This window comes from Vombatus ursinus, unplaced genomic scaffold (assembly GCF_900497805.2).
Source record: "Vombatus ursinus unplaced genomic scaffold, bare-nosed wombat genome assembly UNPS02007344.1, whole genome shotgun sequence".
Lineage (NCBI taxonomy): Eukaryota > Metazoa > Chordata > Mammalia > Diprotodontia > Vombatidae > Vombatus > Vombatus ursinus.
This window is the reverse complement of record NW_020947122.1, coordinates 1,506,887-1,528,962: the sequence shown is the minus strand read 5'-3', so window position 1 is coordinate 1,528,962 and position 22,076 is coordinate 1,506,887. Positions and strand designations below refer to the sequence as shown.

The 22,076-nt window shown below is 39.9% G+C and overlaps 1 pseudogene; it reads right to left on the bottom strand.

The window, feature by feature from the left end:
• Positions 1-14,772: 14,772 nt before the first annotated feature.
• Positions 14,773-20,273, bottom strand: LOC114033727 (annotated as a pseudogene).
• Positions 20,274-22,076: the final 1,803 nt, after the last annotated feature.

Sequence of the window (22,076 nt, the reverse complement as noted above, 5' to 3'; positions counted from 1 at the left end):
CAAACCACCCTAGCCTAATATTGATTTCTAAAGTGTACCATTAGAGATTTATCCTCTGTAGTAAGAACGCACCATGTGAGAATCACATGATCAGTTCTGTGCTTAAGGTATTTGCATTTGTTAAAACGTAAATACCTCTGGGAGAAATAATATAACTCATTGACAGTACAGTGTGAAGTATTTTACTCAAGTATTTAAAGTAAGACGTAACTTTGTAGATTTGATCTAGAGAGGCATTGTAGTGCAGTAGACAGCATACTGGATTGAGAGTCTGAAGACCTGGGGGCTGGCTTAGGGTGTACGATAGCCTATGTTCTCTTCATAATTATATACCCCTCTTAATTTTAGTGTCTTCTCTCTCATATGTATTTCTTATTTGTACATCATATAGTTTGTTTTTACATATTTGCTTGTTGTCTTCCCCATTAAACTACGAGTTTCTTGAGAGTAGAGACTGTCTTTTCCCTTTTTGGTTTGTTTGTATTCTTACAATTTAGCACAGTACTTGGCACATAATAGACACTTAATAAATGTTATTAACTGACTGTCCCTCACCTCCTCCATGGTATCTACCATATTGCCTAACATGTTTTAGGCACTTAATCAAACCTTGTGGAATTGATTAAGTTTGGGCGAGGTAACCTCCAGGGACCTCAGGTTCCTCATAGTAAAATATAGAATTGGACAAGATAATCTCTAATGTCTCTTGTTTTACATTTGAGGAAACTGAGGCATGGGAGGCAAATTATGGGTACCCAGACAGTAGCACAAGGGTCTTGGACACCAGAGGGTTAGGCAGAAAGAGGTGCCAGTAAGGAAAGAAAAGGAGTATACAAAGGCAAGGTAGTGGCATTGCTGTTCTACAACTTTGCCTAGGTTGTAATCCTGGCTCTGAATAGAAGACAACTACTGTCAAAGAAAAAAAAAACAGCAAGATTTCTAGAAAGTAGACGACTAAGCACACAGGAAGACTCAGAGGAACTGTGTGAAAAGCCTCTTTTTATTTTGCTAGTGAAATGATTTCCTTTTGGAATCCCCATCTCTTCATGAGGAGATACGGGAGCACTGTTGTGGAAGATTGGATCCAGCATTGCATCTGTGCAGCTTGTGCTTTTGTGTCTATGCTTTCTGGTGTACCCTGGGGATACTGATCAATTTTTCTCTTACCTCGTTCCACTGCAAAGACATGAGGGAAGTGGAAAGGGATGCAAATGAAGGTTTGAATGAGACAGCAAAAATCATATATTTAGATATGGGAGGGACCTTAGAGGTCATCAAGTACAATGATCTCATTTTACAAATGAGGAAACTGAGGCAGAGATATTAAGCAATTTGCCCATGAACACGCAGCTAGTGTCAGAGATGGGATTTGAACCCAAGTCTTTCTGTCTCCAAGTTCAGAATTCTAGCACACATGATGAACCAGTCTTGCCCCTTCTCTCTCCTGCCTTTTGTAGCTAAGTCAGAGTACTAAATACTGAACACAGGCCTTCCTTTGGTTCTTATCTATCCTACTGGTTTTGGCTATTTTGGCACTGGGTTTTGAAGTATTTTCTGCAGCTATCAGAGAGGGAGGGAATTGTTTGGCTTCTATTTCATGATAAGTAATAAAATCAATTCCTTAATTATGCTCATTTAAAGAAATTTGCAGTTTCCCTTTCTGGGTATTTTATGTTTATTCATGATTTATAAGATACTGTATTGATGCAAGAGTTAGCAGATTAGATGCAAAATAGTTGTAGTTATCTCAGAGACAATGTAAACAAAGCATCTTGTCAATCAATCATCTCCCATGAGTCATTTAGCCAGACTCTTCCCTAACAGAATCATTGAGACCATGGCATTACCTAAAAAGAAAATAAAAACAACCAAAAATGCTTGCTATTTATTGCCTTGCAGTTTTCCCACAGTCCCCACTGTCTTCACAAGGTGACTGAAGGTGCAGGACTTCTTGGAACTGGATCTCTTTGCTGTTAAATGGCTTCTTTTGCAAACAGTGGGTAAACAAGACCCTGAGTTAATAAAGGGACCTGTGTAGGCTGCATCATTTTCTCCCCTGATTATACATTATCTAGGTGTAGATGGAGTTCAGAGGGCCATTGGTAGATCTGTGAGTCTGATAGAGGCTTCCTGGGGATGGGGGTGAGATTAGGTTTTGAGACACTGTCAGGTTATCTGATGCTCACAACACTTGAGGTCACCACCACTTAGTTATGGCACCTTGTAAGTTGACATTCAGGTTGGTTAATCACACTCAGGAATAATTAGGCCAGCTGAAATTCTATCCATCTGGGACTTGTGCTGCCTAAGAGATGCTTTTATTTCCTCATGCTTGGGCTGGTTTTAAGGCAGATGGGGAATCCTTAAAATCTCATTCACACATACATGGTATGCATGGACAAGATGTTTGCAAAGTTGTGATGCTTTCCAGAAGTGTATCAACTGTTACAACTGTGCCAAGATGGAACCATAAGCTTCTTCAATAGAATGAAAACTCTTTGAGGGTAAAGCCTGCTTCAAAAATGAAGCAAAAGCAAAAATATCTTTGTATTCCTAGAACCTAGAGTAGCACATGGCACATAGTAGGCACTTAATATTTGATGATTACTTGGTGGATGAATGATAAAAAACAATTCTAATTTATATAACACTTTAAGGCTTATATAGACTTTACTTACAACAACCCAGGTGAAGCTGGTATTGCAAGAATTATTGTCCCCATTTTACAAATGAGGAAATTAAAGCTCATAGAGATGCAATGACTTGCCCATTGTCACATAACTAGTAAGTGTTAGAGTTAGGATTCATAGAGTAGATCAAACAACACTTTTGTTGACAGCAGGATTATAGGAAAAAAAATGATACAAGATCCAACTTGTCCCTCTGATCTTCCTAACTGCAGCTTTAAGAGTATTGATTTGCATTGGTTATGACTAGCATCACAGAAATAGAAAAAAGCATTAAAAAGAATTTTTTTTTCACCTGTAGTCAAAGATAGGCTTGAACTCCCAGAGTGGTAGATTACAGAAACAAAAATGTTGAACTTAATACTGCTTAGTTCTTTCTTTCCAAGATATCTGCATAGCTAGTGTATTAGAGAAGGAAGGGGCTGCCTCTGGGTTCAGATTTACCTGTGACCATCTGAACAGAGGTACCTCTGGGACTGAAATGGCTCACTGGTTTGCTTGGTCCTCTAGTGGGAACCAACATACACTTTCTTCCTCATCAGCATCATAGGATCATAGATTTCAAACTGAAAGGGAACTTAGAGATTTTTAGAGCTTCTTAATTTTATAACTAAGAGAACTGAGTTCCAAGGAAGGAAGGGTTCAAGGTCACTTCATAAATGGAAGAGTCAGGATTTGAACCAGATCCTTTCACTCAGAAATATTTTTTCTACTGCACCACTCATCTTTTGAGCTGTTATTTAGCTCTGACAGGCTTCCTGACTTGTTGAGGACACTCTTCTCAGAGTCTATTTGAGTGAGTCTCCATTGGGCCTTTCCTCTGCTAATGAGGAAACAAGAACTCTACATAGCCAATAGATGGTTGTAGTGTATTGTCTTTGCAGAGTCATGACCATTGTTGAGGACAATCTTCTGCACTGAAAAGTTATCTAATTTCTTGATAAGTTGGTATGGGATGACTTTCCAAAGGTTTACTTTCTTGCATTCTATGTACACCACGATGTTTTAAAAACAGAACTTTATCACTTTTCTGGAAATTTGGAAGACGAGTGTGGGTATCATCATGTCACTTGCTCCTATTGAAATTTTTCTCAGCTGAGACCATCACTAGGTGGTAGATCTCTTTCAGCTAAGATGTTAGCAGATTGGTTTGAATGTATTCATACACAACAAAAAAAATCAAGGGATAATCTTTATTCCATTCTTTTCTGTTAGTGGGTAGTTAAAGATTTATTATTCTCTGCAATTTGAAAGTTCTTTAAATGTTCTTAAATTTTTGGAGGGGGAATTCAATTCCATATCTCTATCTTCTGAGATGGCTGAAGTACAAGTTAATAGGAAAATGTGGTTCTCTCCCATCAGGATATATGGGACAAATCCTATAGCAGTATTCTTGGAAGTAGCCACACTTGGAATAGCCACCCTACTGAGCCTTTTGCTTAGGCCTTAAGGTGATTTTGGGTAGAATTTGTTTCACAAAGGAACTAAGATAGGTCATGGGGTTATGAGCTAAAGAACTGGTAGATCCCTTCCTTTGAGGGAAAGAAGCCACAGTTCCAGTAAGGACCAACAGAGTGGCAACAATTCAGTGTACATACACAGTAGAGACAGGAGACACTCAGCAGTCAGTTGGGAAGAAAGTAGCCTGACGACATCACCAGAGAACAAAAACAATTCTTCAGTGTTGGAGGTGTGAGTTACCTAGCCCACATGTGCTCCCTGGCCACATATGTTTACTCCATACATGTCTCTCTCTGCATATTCCCTTGTCACATGAGTTTCTTGCATGTGTCTTCCTGACTGGCTGGTAACATGTAGACATATGTACTCTTGTATGTATGGTTAGGATCTTCCTATCATTTATTTTTTCTGTGCTATTTAATTAGATGTCTTTTGCTTTGAACTAGGTTTCCCTCTGGTTGATCTAATTTAGGAAACACATTGTTGGGGGATCCACAAGGGACAATTTTTTTGAGTGAAAAATTTTGCTAACACAAAATGTTTCAAATCTAGGGTAGCATTCTGGGGCCCTATATTTGAATAAGGCCCTGGACTCCAAAGTAGGATCAAAGAATCAGAACTCTAGAGCTGGACATGTATAACTTAACTTATAGGACTTAAACTTAACTTAAAGGACATGTAATTCAATTCCCTAATTTTATAAACAAGAAAACTATGGCCTAAAGAAGGAAAGTAACTCGCCTAAGGTTACACACCAAGTACAGAGTCAGTTTTCTAACTCAGGTTTTCAAATTCTAAACACAGAGCTCTTTCTATAATGTCACAATTACATCCCAGTTATTTTAAATCTAGTCCTCAAGTTTATTTTACTATACCTTTCTCTGCACCCTTACTCTGAATTCCTAAGAAATCTCTTCCCATCCCAGTAGCTGGGACTAGAGGCCAATAATAGTGTACCTTTTACCCAAGAATTTGGAATCCATCAGAAATTCACACTGTAACTGTTTCTCCTGCCACCTGAGTATTTATGATGGAGCTACCTGTCAAAAATTTTATGTTGTTCTTGTTCTTGATCTTTGTTTTCAGAGGACCAATGACACCACGTGGTGACATCTTGACTTGCAAGTGAATTAGATTTAAGTGAGGCAGAGTTGCACAGAGTCCTCAGCCACACCCTCTTTTCTAGTAGCCCCACTCTCTCTTCTAGAGTCATAGAAGTCCAGTGACAAAAGTCAGTGACAAAAGTCAGGATTACTGAAGATGGCCTGTGATGCAGTAGATGACCTTGGCATCTTCAATGTCCAAGCTCTAAGTATTCCACAGCACCTGCTTCAATCACCTTCATGGTCATTGAAACAAATTGTCCTCATCTGCCCATTGTGCTGTATTTTCTTAACTAAATGCTACATCAGAAGCAAGTCTGGTTTTGTTTCTTTTTTTGATTAGCAACGGGACACAGCTTCCATAATTAAAGCACTACCATTTATCTGGTGGAAATTTCTTATAATTATAAGTAAAATACCCAAGAGAAAATGTTGTAAGAAGAATCTTTCTGGGCTGAACAGGGAAGCCTAAACAAATACGAAGATCATATAACTGCCTAAGGGAGTCTAGAACAGGATAGCTGCTGTTTCAGGACTGGACATTTTTCACTAGGTTCTTAATACCACCCCTTCCAAACCTAGGAATTGACAGGGAAGTGGTTTTACAGAAACTCATCTGCTCAAATTGGGAAAGGAAGCAAATAGAACAAATATTATATAATGCCTACTCTGTGCCAGCCATTGTGCTAAATGCTTCACAACAACCCTACAAGGTAGATGCTGTTATTCCAATTTTACAGTTGACAAAATGGAGACAAAGTGATCTGTCCAGGGTCACACAGCTAGTAAGTATATGAGATACGATTTGAACCCAGATCTTCTTGACTATAGGTCCAGCATGTTATCCACTGTGCCACCTAGGGATCTCTGAAAGGTCATCAACCAGGAAACAAACCCTCCTCATACCTCCACAGGTCCTAGCTCAGCGATGATCTTTTCCAGAATTTTTTCCTTGGAGTGGGGAAGGAAGGGGACACAAGTTATTTTCCTATGACATGGCAGCTCACACTCATGAATTATATTTTATGCTTTAGTGAGATTTTTTTTGGTGTTTCATTATTTCCTTTCACACACAAATTTTTTGCAAAGAAAATATGAAAAGAGACATAATCCAAAGGCAAGGTGGTATATTTTAAATTTATTTCATTCAAATGCCTAATTTTCTCCAGGCTCACTTGCTGTCTGATTTCCCTACGAAATACACATTCTTACATGCTATCTCATTTCCCCATCCTAAGATCCACCATGATATCTCAGACTTTAACAAGGGGCCACAAAGTTTATTTTTAAGACTGCCTTATATACTTTTTCCCCAAGCTCCACCCACAGTTAGTTTTCTTTATGATTGATTTTTCCCTATGGGCTTTGGACTGGGAGGCTCAAGAACTGTTCTGTTTTCCTCAATTGTGTGGTGGAGTTCTAGAATTGCATACTTTTTTTGAAGCATTTTAGAGGAAGGTGGGGGGGGAGTATTTATAAAGTCCCTACTATGTACCAGGTGGTATGCTATGATATTATCTCATTTTATCCTCAAAATAATTCTGCAAGTTAGGTGCTATTATTATCCTCATTTTACAGTTGAGTAAACTAAGGCATACAGAGGTAAAGTGATTTGTCCAGAATCACACCACTAGTATGTGTCTGGGGTGGGGATTTGAACTTAAGTCTTCTTGACTTCAGGCCCACCACTCAATATATTGCTGCTGCTTGACTGCCTCTTAGGCATGCAGGTTCTGCCTCCTGGACTATCAATCTATGGAAAAGAAAAATTGTGGTTTGTGTTAATCAAGGCTAATATTCTTGTAGTTGTTATTGCTCTCTTCATCTTTAAATTATTTTATTAATTAGAATGTTAGCTCCTTGAGAACAGAGACTAGTTTTGCTCATTCAGGCAGCTAAGTGGTCTGGGAATTAGGAACATATGAGTTCAAATCCTACCTCACACACTTACTAGCTAGGTGACCCTGATAAAATCATTTAATTTCTGTATTATCTCAGTTTCTTCATCTGAAAAGAGGAGATAATAATAAGACCTATCTCCCAGAGCTGCTGTGAAGATAAAATGAGATATTATTTGTCAAAGGGCTTTGTAAACCTTCAGGTGTTTTTATAAATGCTGGCTATTATTTGTATCCCTACAGTGCTTCGAATATAGTAAGCAATTGATAAAGACTTGTTGACTGAGGGACTGACTACTTCACATATCATTTGTATTTATTTATCTGTGTACATGTTGTATATCTATCCAGTAGAATGAAAGCTCTTATAGTAACTTATAAGTTACTTGAGGTTCCTAGTATCACAGATTTAAAAGTAAAAGGGACTTGTGAGGCCATCTTGTTCAATACTTTCATTTTTATTCATTTTTGTTGTTTGGTCATTTCTATTGTATCCAATTCTTCTTGACCCCATTTGGGATTTTCTTGGCAAAGATAACTGGAGTGGTTTGCCATTTCTTTCTCCAACTCATTTTACAGATGAGGAAATTGAGGCAAATAGGATTAAGTGACTTGCCCAAGGTCACAAAGCTAATAGGTATCTGAGGCTGGATTTGTACTCAAATCTTCCTGACTCCAGGCCAGACACTCTGTCTACTGCACCACCTAGCTGCATTTTATTAATAAAGCTCTTCCTTCCACATGAAGTCTTTTCTAATCTCTTCAGTGATCCTATGCTTCTCGGGACTACTTTCCATTTATTTTGTATTTCTTGTGTATGTACTTATAGATATGTAATGTGATTAGACTACAGCGTGGAATCCAGTCTTGGAGGGTGAGCAATTATCCTCTACATGGTTCTGGTCCAAATGATGGTGCCTAAGGTTTGGGTGAGCCTACTTCCACACCTGAAGACTCAGGTGTTTGTAGTATGTGATAATGAAGGGTTCCTTAATTGGCTGTTAATGTTAGAACATCTGATGACTTCAGAGTTGCTGAGCTCATTATGCATCTGATCCCCACCCCCAAGATTTTAACTCAGTGGGCATACAAAAAGGGCCAATCCTATCTTTTCAGTGTTGTCTTTTTTTGGCTTTGAAGTATGAGGCTGCTTTGAGTTGTGTCTGGACAGTTAAGTATGGGAAGGACAGTTGCTCCGTCTCCTGTCTCTGTGAGTACATGGTCTGGCCACCTCTGTTTCTTTTATGTTTGCACTTTCCTACCCTTAGGTGAAGAAGTACCCTGTGATTGAATTGTACAAGTGGTTCCCTCATGAAACTCCAATGGTCCAAATGTTGGTTATCTACTTTAGAAAGGTATTGACCCTCAGTACCCAACAGAGAACTATACCTAAGGAAAACATCCTAAGTACTCCATGAACAGAGAAATCATCTTCCAGTGCAGGCATTGGGAGTTATGCCTAAGTTCTTTCACCCTCAGTTTCTTCATATGTAAAATGGGAATGATAACAGCACATACCTCCAAGGTTTACGGTAAAGATCATAGGAGATAATATATGTAAAGGGCCTTGCAATCCCCAAAGCCCTAGTAAATGTTCTCTAGTGTAGTTATTACAATAATATTCTAAATTTAGGCTCATTCTTCCCATGGATGCTGTGTATATTTATAGGATGCTGTGCCTAATGATTTTGGGGGAAATACTTTGTGCCAACTCTTCTAGTCATACCATCTCAGTAAATAACTTTTACAAAGCCTAATTAAGTCTGACTCTTTGGTCTTGAATGGGAAGCAAACTAGTGGGGACTTCTGAGGAACAGTATTACAATTGTAGCCCCTCAGGATTATCCCTAGAAACCTGAAAAAGTAATTGTCAGCTGCAAGTTTGAATATCCAGTTGGGAAGCGACCTCTCAGGGGATGTTATATATGTCTCTGTTGACTTCCCTAATAGAATGCCAGTTCCTGGAGAGGCATGGTTATTTCATTTTTTTTAAATTTTTGTACCTGTTTCCTCCAGTAGCTAGTACAATGCCCAGCACATAGTAAGGTCTTAAATAATGATAATAGTTATAACTAACATTTATATAGTGCTTTAATTATCTCATTTTGTCCTCACAAAAATCCTGGGAGGTAGAAGCTGTTTTTTACAGATTAAGAAACTGAGGTAGGCAGAAGTCAAGTAACCTGCCCAGGGTCACACAACTTTTAAGTGTCTGAGACCACACTTGAACTCAGATCTCCTTGAGTCCAAGTTCAGTGCTCTATCTACTGTGCCATTTATTGGCCTTTAAGTTAGCTCTAAGAAATGTTTATTGATAGAATGATTTGCTTAAGTACAAGTTCATAAAAGGAGTAAATGCAGAAAAGCTCTAAGAAATGTTTATTGATCAAATGATTTGCTTAAGTACAAGTTCATAAGAGGAGTAAATGCAGGATTCAAATCCATGTCCTTTGACTCCAAATCTGTCTTATATTTCCAAGCATCTAGCACAGTGAACATTTGTTGATGTGGTGATGGTCGTGTCTTAGTGGGAAGGGTTATTAGACCACCTGGAGTCATGGATCTGGTCTGTGACTCACCCATCTCCTTTTCCCCATTCATCCAACTTTCTGTATTACCTAGAACAAGTCATGTCACCCCTCTGGTCCCCAATTTTCTCTCTCTCTCTCTTTCTCTCTTTTTTTTTTTTGGTTAGGAAATGGGGTTAAGTGACTTGCCCAGGGTCACACAGCTAGTAAGTGCTATGTGTCTGCTACCGGATTTGAACTCAGGTCCTCCTGAATCCAAGACCAGTGCTCCATCTACTGCGCCATGTAGCTGCCCCTTGATCCCCAATTTTCTCATATGTAAAATGAGGAGTGTAGATTAGATGCTTTTTTTTCCTAGCTCAAAAATCTAATGGCCTTTGTGTGTCCTTAGCATTTGACTCTATAACAAATTGAAATATATAAACAGGATTTTGGAGCTTTATTTTTTCTGCCTAATCAACCCCCTTTTACACATGAAGAAACTGAGACCCAGGGAAATTAAGTGACTTTCCCAAGGTGCGCCATTCCTGAGATTAAAACTGGAGTTTCCTGACTCTTGATCTTCATTCTCTTCCCACTGCATCAAGTTTCTTACCAGAGCTGAGCACCCAGGATTCTCTCCCTCCTCAACTTAAGCCTCAGCAATCACCAGAGAGCATAAACTAAAACCTGAAAGAAAAAAGACAGCCATCATTGCTCCACTCTGATGGGAAAGGCCAATGGCGAGTTTGGCCTTCCGTCTATCCACCCAGATCCTCTTCCAGGCAGGAAGATCAGCAGAGTTCGCATCGTAGGAAAGTCCCGAGAGGGCCTTCTGCACATCAGCCTTTATAACTGAAACAATACAGCAAAGTGTGTGTTGTATTCAGAGCCCTAGACTCATGCTTTGCAAACAGTTTCCAATAAAGGCCTCTGAGTAGAGGCTATTTTGTCTGAAATCCTATTCATTCTTTCTATTTAGGACTTCCCCACCCCCCAAACCCCCCTCTCTCAGTAAATTTAATCCTCAACCCTGGAATTCTTTCTGTATTTTCTTAGTTATGATGAGAGTGAACAGCTGGTCCATTTTGTAGACTCTGTTGACAGTGTTCCGTTGTTACTTTTTTCCCCCCTCCACACTCCCTCCCCCACCCCCCACCCCCTACCCCCACCTCGTTTTTTTTCCCCTTCTTCCTTCAGACAGTGCCTGGCTCACTTTGTCTGGCTACTGTCTGACATGTCAGCTTACACTACTCCAACTCCCAGCTGTTCTTCTCTTTCATGCTATGGATTGTTCTTTGCATTAGCCTCAAACATGGTTTTTCACTTTTACAGGGATAATCTGTTTCCACAGCAACCTATAAAATGGAGCAATTCGATGCCTGCCTAAAAGTTTTTGCTAAAAGTTTTTGCGTGTGTGTGTGTGTGTGTGTGTGTGTGTGTGTGAGTGTGTGTGTGTGTGTGTGTGTGTGTGTGTGTGTGTGTGTAAACAGAGACATGTACTTTGAAGCTAAGCATTGCTATTAAGAAGCAAATGCACTTTCAATGAACCACTGAGGTCTTTAGGCTTTCTGAGTTCAATTCTGCATTTCAGTTAGAGACCAAAATAAGGAAAAGCACTTTAGGCTGCAAAATTTAAATTCAACAGCAAGGAGATTTAAATTGTTTTTCACACCAACATCAATATACTCATGTTGCAGGGAAAGGAAAGCTTTTAACAAAATGGCAAGTAATTGAAAAAAAATTATGTATGTAAAACCCGGGCTGCTTAATATGATCAAGGTTCTTAACTTGGGTGCTTCCTGTCTTATCTTTAATGCCTGACAATTTTTCGACAAAATCATTTTCCTCTGGAAATCATTGTTCTAATCCTGTCCTCTCCCCGACTCATCCCAGAGGAAAGAAAGCAAAATGAAATCTTCAGATCTGATGCTGTACTATCCAACAAGCATTTATTGAACACATTCTGTGTGCAAGTTATGAGGCAAGACATTGGAGATGATGATAATAATAATAATAATAACTAACATTTATATAGTGCTGTGTGCCAGGCCCTAAACACTTTTACAATTACAAACTCATTTAATTCTCATAACCACCTTGGGAAGCAGGTGCTCTTGCTTCCCCATTTTACAGATGAGGAAACTGAGGCAAAAAGGGTTAAATAACTTGCTTAGGGTCACAAGCCAGTAAGCATCTGAGGCTGGATTTGAGCTCGGGGTTTTCATGTGCCACCCAGCTGGATAGAAAGACAAAAATTAAAAAAAAATTATCCTTGCCCTGCCCTGGAAGAGCTTACATTCTACTTAGGGGGATACAATATATAAACACATTAGTATAAGTATGATGATTAGAGTAGGAAGTAGAGAGTCCTAATAATTGAAGGAATCAGGACTCTTCCTACAGTATACAGCCCATGAGCTAAACCTTGGAGGAAGCTAGGGCTTCTAAGGGGCAGAGATGGTGAGACAAGACATTCGAGGCATCGGTAACAGCCTCTGCAAAGGTTTGGAGACAGGACAGAGATGTTGTGCACAAAGAATGTGAATTGGATCAGTCTGGCTAGAATGTAGCATCTGTGAAGGGTAGAAAGGTATATTTGGTGTGGAAAAGTAAGCTGGAGCAAGATTATGAAAGGTTTTTAAGACCAAGCTGAGGAATTTGTTTTTAACCCTAGAGCTAATAGGAAGTCGTGGCAACTATATGAATGGGGGAGTAAATGGTTAGACCCATGAAGAGGATGGACTGGAGAGGGGCCAGGTTGGAGACAAGAATCAGCTTAGGGGCTATTGCAGCCACGTAGAAGAGAGTTGATAAGGATCTCAAATGATCTGTTAATTTATAGTTGTTTTCTTTCTCATTTTTCTAGTGCCTATGATCAGTCATCTGTGCTTAGAAGTGATTAGGAGTGATGATTCTAGAAAGGATGAAATATTGGTGAAAGCCCACTAATTAATGGTAGTATTACGTGTAATTATCAATATTTATGTGAATTTTTAAGAGTTGCAAAGAACTTTACATGTAATCTCACCTGATCATCAAGACAACCACATTGCTTAATTACCACAGTTTTCTCCATCTTAACGAGGCTCAGAGAGGTAAGCTTGCCCAGGGCAAGCAATCCAGGCAGGATTTGAACTGTCTTCTTACTGGAAGTCCAGCATTCTATCCAAAAGGCCACCGGACTGCTGGGAATACTAATATCTGGAGCTGTCTATGTATCATTCCGCTAACAGTAATTCAATGCCACTTCTTTGGTGTTGTCTTACGCTAGCAAACTGGATCCTGGGATCCAGTTTTAGGAAATTCTGCGAGATCTCCCAAAAAGATGAAACAGAGAATGACGAAATGCAAAGGGACTTAGAGATCACAGAGTCCAAAGTCCTCATTTTTTTTGTTCTTATGTATTTTAATCAGTTTCATATGTACACAGATAGATACATGTATATATATGTATAAACACATATGTGTTTAGATATATACATATACATATATGTGGTTAGTTGTCTTTCATTCTCTTTTTTTATTTTTTTAATTTTTAACATGTGTTTTTAAAACTTCGGGTTACAAATTTTCTCCTTCCTCCCTCCCCACCCACCCTCATTGAAAAGGCAAGCATCTCAGTACAGGTTATAGATGTGCAGTCATGCAAAACACTTCCATAGTAGTCCTGTTGTGAAAAACTAAGTATATTTCCCTTCATCCTATCCTACCCCCCATTTATTCTATTCTCTCTTTTGACCTTGTCCCTCCTCAGAAGTGTTTGCTTTTGATTATCCCCTCCCCCAATCTGTCCTCCCCTCTATCAAACCCCTGTTCTCCTGTCCCCTTCCCTCCTTATTTTCCTGTAGGGTGAGATAGATTTCCATACCCCATTGTGTATGTTATTCCCTCCTTAAGACAAATCCTATGAGAATAGGATTCACTCATTCCCTCTCACCTTCCCCCATTTCCCCTCCACTGTAAAAGCCTTTTCTTGTCTGTTTCATGTGAGATATTTTAGCCCATTCTACTTCTCCCTTTCTCCTTCTCCCAGTATAATCCTCTCTCATCCCTTAATTTTATTTTCCAGATATCACCCCTTCATCTTCAACTCTCCCTGTGCCCTCTATCTATCAATCTATACATACATATAATTTTCCCCTCCCACTACTGTAACACTGACAAAGGACTCATGAGTTACAAATATCATCTCTCCCTGTAGGAATGTAAATAGTTCAACCTTAGTAAGTCCCTTATGATTTCTCTTTCCTGTTTACCTCTTCCATGTTTCACTTGAGTCTTGTATTTGAAAGTCAGATTTTCTATTCAGCTCTGGTCTTTTCCTCAGGAATGCTTGAAAGTCCCCTATTTCATTGAATGACCATTTTTTTACCCTGAAGGATTATACTCAGTTTTGCTGGGTAGGTGATTCTGGGTTGTAGTCCTATCTCCTTTGCCCTCTGGAATATCATATTCCATACCCTCTGGACCCTTAATGTAGAAGCTGCTAAGTCTTGTGTTATCTTGATTATGTTTCCACAATACTTGAATTGTTTCTTTCTAGCTGCTTGCAATATTTTCTCCTTGACCTGGGAATTCTGGAATTTCGCTACAACATTCCTAGGAGTTTTCCTTTGGGGATCTCTTTCAGGTGGTGATGGGTGAATTCTTTCCATTTCTATTTTGCCCTGTGGTTCTAAAATATCAGGGCAATTTTCCTTGGTCATTTCTTGAAAGATGATGTCTAGGCTCTTTTTTTGATCATGGCTTTCAGATAGTCCAATAATTTTTAAATTCTCTCTCCTGGATCTATTTTCTAGGTCAGGTGTTTTTCCCATGAGATATTTCACATTCTCTTCTATTTTTTCATTCCTTTGGATTAGTGTTACAGTGCCTTGATTTCTCAAATTGTCACTAGCTTCCAATTTCTCCATCCTAATTTTTAAGGAAGTATTTTCTTTCTTTTTTTTTTTTTGGACTTTAAAGAGAGGCTTCAACTGGCTTTATTTTAACATGCTGAGGAGGTCCCATCTGCCCAGACCAGAACATACAGCACTAAGCCTGGCAACTCCAAAGGAAAAATCAAGTGGTCATGATTAATTAACTCATCAGAAAACTGAGTTCGGAATGCAGGGAAGATCTTGTGGTCCAGAGGGGCGCAGGCAGGGCCCGAGGCCCCTTCACTCCTTCTTCTTGTAGCTGTCCAGGTGGGATAAGATCCAGCCAGCAGGCAGGAGGAGGGAAATGAAGGAGGCCGTTATGGCAATGGTCTTGTCCACCAGGCTTGGCTCCTCCTGGGCCGGCAGCGCATGCAGGGGCGCGCGGGGCATGCGTAGGATACGGAGGGTGGGGTGCGTCAGGCTGCTCAGCAGGCCTGGGGCCAGTGCGGACATGGTGGCGTCGGGGCACGGGCCAGGATGAGGCTGGGACGGGTCGTGGAGAAGCAGCAACAAGGTCACGCAGGAGAAATGACAGCGGCGGCCGGAAGCCAAGGAAGTATTTTCTTCAGTAAGCTTTTGGACTTCCTTTTCCATTTGGCTAATTTTGCATTTTAGGGCATTCTTCTCCTCATTGGCTTTTTGGACCTCTTTTGCCATTTGGGTTAGGCTATTTTTTAAGGTGTTATTTTCTTCAGTATTTTTTTGGCTCTCCTTTAGCATCACTCTCAGTTTTTCCTCTACTTCTCTTACTTGCTTCTAAAAATCCTTTTTGAGCTCTTCCATGGCCTGGGACCAATTCCTATTTTTCTTGGAGGCTTTGGATGTAGGAGCTTTGGCTTCTTTGTCTTCGTTGTCTTCTTCTGGTTGTATGTTTTGATCTTCTTTGTCGCCAAAGTAAGATGATATAGTCTGACTCTTTTTGTGCTGCTTGCTCATGATCCCGGCCAATTACTTGAGTTATAAATTCTTTGTTAAGGTAGGAGTCTGTTTCCAGTGTGGAGAATGTACTGTTACAAGCTTTGGGGGTTTTGTGCAGTTGTTTTCGGAGATACTTCTAGGGACCTGTAAATTTTCAGTTCTTCCAAGGTGCTATGATCAAGGGCAAGGTGTTTACTACTTTCCTGGCCTGTGCTCTGGTCTATGACTGATAGCAAGCACTTTTCTGTCTTGGAACTATGAGGAGGGTTTTGTCTCCACAGCCACTACAAGCTCCACCACGCCAGTGTTCCTCCTTGCCCCAGGACTACCACCCAGAACTGTGACCCAGATCCAAGCACAGGCAAAGCAAGAGAATCCTGCACCAGCAAAGAAATCCCTTCAATCCCCCTCTGATCAGCCACTCGATTCCCTCTCAGTTTGTGGGCCAGAAGCTCAGGAGGCAGCCTCCGCCCTGGGAAATGGGACTGGAACCCCACTGTGCTTCTCTTTCAGCACCGCAGAAACAGGTTTTTCCCACTGACCTTCTGAGTTGTCTTTGGTGTTCTTGGGTTGAGAAGTCTGGAAACCACCACAGCTGCGGGTGATTCAGTCCTCTGAGGCCTGCTCCAGGATTGCTGCAGCCTGCGCACCCATGCCAAACTGCGCTCCTCTCCCAGCCCGGCGTGATATACCTTTCTTATCAACCATCCAGGTTATCTTGGGCTGGAAATTTGTTTCACTCTGTCTTTTTGTGGGTTCTGCTGCTTTAGAATTTGTTTAGAGCCATTTTTTATAGATATTTGGAGAGGTTTGGGGGAGAGCTCAAGCAAGTCACTGCTTTTACTCCCCCATGTTGGCTCCGCCCACCAAAGTCCTCATTTTTCAAATAAGGAAATTGAGACCCACAGCAGAAGCTACTTGTTCAACTTTGCGCAGTTAATAAGCAGCAAAATTGGGAAAAGAACTCAGGTTTTCTAGTACTATTCTAGTACTTAAATTATGCCAGTTCAAGAGTATTAATTTCTCTCAACTGTCTATTTGGCAGTAGACTCTGATTATCAGGAACATAAGCAGACCTGACTTGCAAGTTGAGTAAGACCGTCGGCTTTGGATAGAAGCTCACTGCTGGGAATTGATTAAGATGGGTTAAAATGGATTAATAATGAGAAAAGCACTGATAAAACTAAGATTGGAATTGAATTAAAATGATGCTAATTAGAATTTCCATATCACTTTTTAATGAAAAAATCCTCATGAATTTTAGTAACAGTGGGGAGGAATAGTTGGATCAGTAGGCAAATCAATTGGTTTAACTTTCTGAGCTTTAGTTTCCTCAACTGTCAAGTAAGTATACTGTAATTATGCTTGTACTATCTATCTCAGATTGTTTTTCTAACAAAAGCTCTTTACAAATTGTAAAGTATTAAAATATATGTGAATTATAAGCAATATTATTCTCATTCTTTCTGATCCTATGTTTACTGGAGTGCAGATAGAAACAATCTGGGGACAAGTCTCTATCTACCTATTATTCTTTTATTTTTATTGACTGGTGAATAATTGAGGAGTTAAAAGTATCATCTGTAAGCTCAGATTTAAGTAACTTCTCAATTTCCACTCTTATTTCATCTAAGCTGGGTTTAGAAGTGAAGTTATTTCTTATAATTGCCCTTCATTGGTCTGTAATGTAACATATCTTGGAGCTGAAAGCATTGTTAACAAAGAGGGGGTAAACCCTGTGCCTAGAGCTGAGGCAATGTTTCTAGTTTTGTTATGGTATAATAAAGGCACACAATGGAAACATTTGTATCTTCAGTCCATTTCATGGACACTCACAGACTACTTGTTTTAGCAGTTAGTGCAGTCCTTACCAAAGAACTTCTACCAGGTGAGTGTTAGTGTTTCTGCTTATTTTCAATTTATCCTGCCTTCTTGTGGTAACAGAACACTGAAGTGCCATTCATTCTACCGTTTTCTATGTCAAGTTTATCATCCCAACAATTGTTAGTAGGGCCATCATGCAACTTTACACATCCCTGTCTATTTTAATTCTTAGGGGCCATTGCATTACATGCGCTAGGGTGCTAAGTCAACCAGTGGTGTCTCCAATGGCTAATTCATTAGGTTACAGAGTCTCTGTCAGACCTTCTCAGCTACTATCAAGTTCCCAGGGAAAACAAAGTTCCCATTGTACATCACCCTGGCTAGCATTTTTTCACTTTGTTTGCTCCCCCTCTCTCAAACCCTTACCTCCTTCAACTCCCATGACATGGGCTGAGCTTTTATGGGGTTGTAGTTGTTACTCTTATTACTGTTTAATTCTCACCTTTTTAATGAGGTTTATTAAATTTGTCATCATCATCATTATTATCATCTTCATCATCATCATCCTAGTGTAATTTTGACTTGCTCACCTAAGGTGCCCCATCCAGGAAGATTTCTCAGATTCTTTCAACCAGTGATGATCACCTACTCCTCTAAATTGCCTTCATGCTCTATGCTTCTCCTGTGTATTAGTCATATCTACTTTATGTGGTATTTTAATAAGTGCCCAGCACAAGTCCTGGCACAGAATAGACTTTAAATACATGTTTATTGAATTGAACTGAATTGATCTTATGCATAAGCAGAAATTTTTTTGAGTACTGGGAAGGATCCTTACCTTTAAATATCTCTGCTACTACCTTAACCCTTACCTTCAGTTTTTTTAAATTTCAAATTCATAGAGCATTCTGTCTCTCTCTCTCATACTTACCATATTTCTTGGGTCATATTTATTTGTATTATTGTCTAATTACCCACATTAGTAATGACTACTATCCTTCCACTCACTAAGTTCTGAGTGGTCCTCACCTTCTCATTCTCACTCATCTCATATATCCAGTCTATTAACAAATCTTGTTTCTACCTTCACAGCCTCTTTCATTTCTTGTGCCCTTCTCTCCACTCACACAGCTACCACTCTTGTTCAGCACTCTCACTATTTTTTACCTTTAGCCTTCTAATTGATCTCCCTACCTCAACTCTCTCCCATTCCAATCCATTCTTCACACAGCTATCGAAGTGATTTTTCTAAAGTAGACATCTACCAATGCATCTGTCATGTTCATTAATTCCATTGCTTCCCTATTACCTACAGGATCAAATATAAAATCCTATTTAGACATTTGAAGCTTTCCATAACTTTTTCCCTCTCTACTTTTCCAGTTTTCTTATATTATTTTCCCTTCTATGCTCTATAATCCATCCATGTTTCTTGTTCTTTGGCATGATCTTCCTTCTTTTGACTCCATGACTTGCAATGACAGCCCCTTTTGCCTTTAATGCTTTTCCTCCCCACTTCTACCTTTTAGAATCTTTTTTTTTTCTAAGTCATTTTTCAGTTGTGTCTGACTCTTTATGACCCTGTTTTTGTTGTTGTTTGGTTTGTTTGTTTGATTTTTGCAAAGATACTGGAGTAGTTTTCCATTTCCTTCTCCAGCTCATTTTACAGATGAAGAAACTAGGTAAACAGAGTTAAGGGACTTGCTGACAGTCACAAAACTAGCAAGTAACTGAGGCTGGATTTGACCTCAGGAAGAGAAGTCTTCTTGATTCCAGGCTCTATCCACTGTGGTCACCCACCTGCCCTTAGAATCCCTGGTTTCCTTCAAAACTCAGTTCAAAAACCATCTTCTGTAAATTTTTCTCTGTTCCTCTTAGTGTTCCAGGGGCCATTCTTTCTGGACTTACCTTTTTTCAAGTCTGTATATAACTGAGTACCTGCCATATATACATGCTTTTTTATTTTATTTTTATTTTTTTGGCTAGGCAATGGGGTTAAGTGACTTGCCCAGGGTCTCACAGCTAGTAAGTGTTATGTGTCTGAGGCCGGATTTGGACTCAGATCCTCCTGAATCCAGGGCTGGTGCTCTATCCACTGTGCCACCTAGCTACCCCCTACATGTTTTTTTATTGATTTAATGTTTTAAAGTTTGCAAAACACTTTCTAATAACAATCCTGTGAGATAAGCAGTGTGAGTAAAATCACATGTGGTTGCTAAGGTTTGGACAGATTAAAAACTTCGTTCAAGATCACATGCATGGTAAGTGGTAGATCCAGGCCGATTAAAGGAATTTAGGAATCTGGGAAAGGAATTTAGAAATCACATAGCCAAATACTATTATTTTTCAGAAGACAAAGCCTAGAGAGATGTGGTAGGCAGTATGTTACAGACATAGTAAATAACAGAGCTGGAGTCTGACTATCTGACTCTAATTCTCATGCTTTGCACAATATAATTCATTGATTCCCTGTTAGACTCTAAGCACATTGAGGGCTAGGACCATGCCATTTTCCATCTGTATATTCCCAGAGATTAGCACAGTACTTGGTGCTTATTAGCCACATCATAAATGGAATTCCCACTGTCAGGTGGGCCTCTCTATAGCAGCATGTATCCCTGCTCTCAAGAATCTGATCCAGAGTTCCAAGACATCATTCTTCTAGATTGCCCATACATTCGGGATGATTCCAGGGAAAGGTCCAGAAGAAACTCTGCCCACTTCATATTTTGTCTGGGTCCAATCTTGGCTCTTCCAATCACCAAGACACAAGGCCTTTGGCAATAAAAAGGGGAATTGTTGTTGTTGTCCTTGTTCTGGAAGGGGATCAATGACATCAGGAAGGTGATGTCTTGACTTGTAAGTGAATTGGATTTAAGTGAGGCAGAGCAGTACAAAGTCATCAGCCTCACTTTCTCCTCCAGAGCCATCTGACTCCAGTGGCTCCCGTCATCCTCCAGTTGTCCAGTCATCTCCAATCAGAAGTGGAATAATAAGGGGCAGCTAGGTGGTACAGAGGATAGAGCACCGGCCCCGGATTCAGGAGGACCTGAGTTCAAATCCAACCTCAGATACATAATACTTCCTAGCTGTGTGACCCTGGGCAAGTCACTTAACCCCATTGCCTAACCAAAAACAAACAAACAAAAACAGAAGTGGAATAATGAAGACACCAGAAGGTAGGAGCACATAGACTCTCAGAAGAGAACTGGGAAAAGAGCAAGACGTAAATTTGGCTTGGCTTGTTTTCTTCTCTCCCTCAATCTCTCTTGTCCCTGTAACAAACTCTACCATGAAAAACGACACATTAATGGAGCACTTTGCACTTTATTAAGTTTGTATCTCTTAACAACTGTGTGATCTAGGTATCATTATCTTTATTTAAAAATGAGGAAAACGAGGCTCACAGTGTTTAACAACAACAATAATAAATCATGTGTATGTAGAGTTTTGTGACAGCTAGGTAGTACAGTGGATAGAGCACTGGGCAGGAAGATCTGAGTTCGAGCTTTAAGCACTTACTAGATGTGTGACCCTAGGCAAGTCATTTAGCTCCTATTTGCTTCAGTTCCTCATCTGTGAAATGGGGACATGATAGAGAAGGAAATGGAAACCATTCCAGTATCTTTGCCAAGTCAGACAAAGCTGAACAACAACAACAACAACATGTGTATCAGAGTTATGAAGCTCTTTTCACACAACATTCCTGAAAGGTAGTTACTATCAATAGTTTTGCTTGACAAGTGAGACACCTGAGTTTCAGAGGTCAAATGACTCATCTAAGGTCACACAGCTAAGTCTGGAACCAGCATTTATGCCTTCTGATTCCAGTATGAAGCAGCTGGTGGTGCAGTATATAGAGTCCTGGGCTTACAATAGAGAAGACCTGAGTTCAAATGTGACCTCAGACACTTATTAGTTATATGACTCTGGGAAAGTCAGTTTCCTCAACTGTAAAATGGGATAATAATAGTACCTACCTTCCAAGGTTGTTGTGAGGATCAAATGAAAACGTAATTGTAAAGTGCTTAGCACAGGGCCTGGCACAAAGTAAGTCCTTCCCTTTCTCCCTTTCCCTCTTCTTCATCCTTCCCCTCCTTCCTTCCTTCTTGTCCTCTCTGCCCTTCACCTTTGCCTTCCCCTCCCCTTCTCTCCCTCCCGTTCTCTCCCTCTCCTTCTCTTCCTCCCCTTCTCAACCTCCCCTTCTCAACTTCCTTTTTTTCCCCTCCCCTTCTCTCCTTCCCCTTCTCCCTCTTCTCCCTTCTTTCCTCTTCCCTATCCTGCTTAGGGTGTTTTCATTGCTTCATTGAGAAGAACTATTATACAGTTCATTAATTGAAACCTCCCTTCTCTACAATTGAGTAGACTGTCTCCAGTGTAAATTTACCTTCAAAAAAGTATGGCAAGGCCAGTTGGACTTGGCTCTGAGGAAAGAGTTGCCTGAGCTGCCTTACTAGCATCTGTCAGTTCCTCCCAGAAAATGAGGGCTGCCCTTTTCTAGACATTGGCAGGGATTTGAGAACACGATATCATAAATTAACTCCTTGAACAAAGGATATTTAGTTTGAAATAGCACTTGTGACAAACCAGACCAAATTTAGCACAATAGCAGTTAGCATTTATCCAACACAGAATACAAATGTGAAGAACCTGATAACTTTGCTAAATGAAAATTTGCAAGCATGTCAAATCTTGATGGCAGCATAGAAATTCATTCTAAATTGAAATGTCTAGGAAGCACATAGTTTTCACTTTT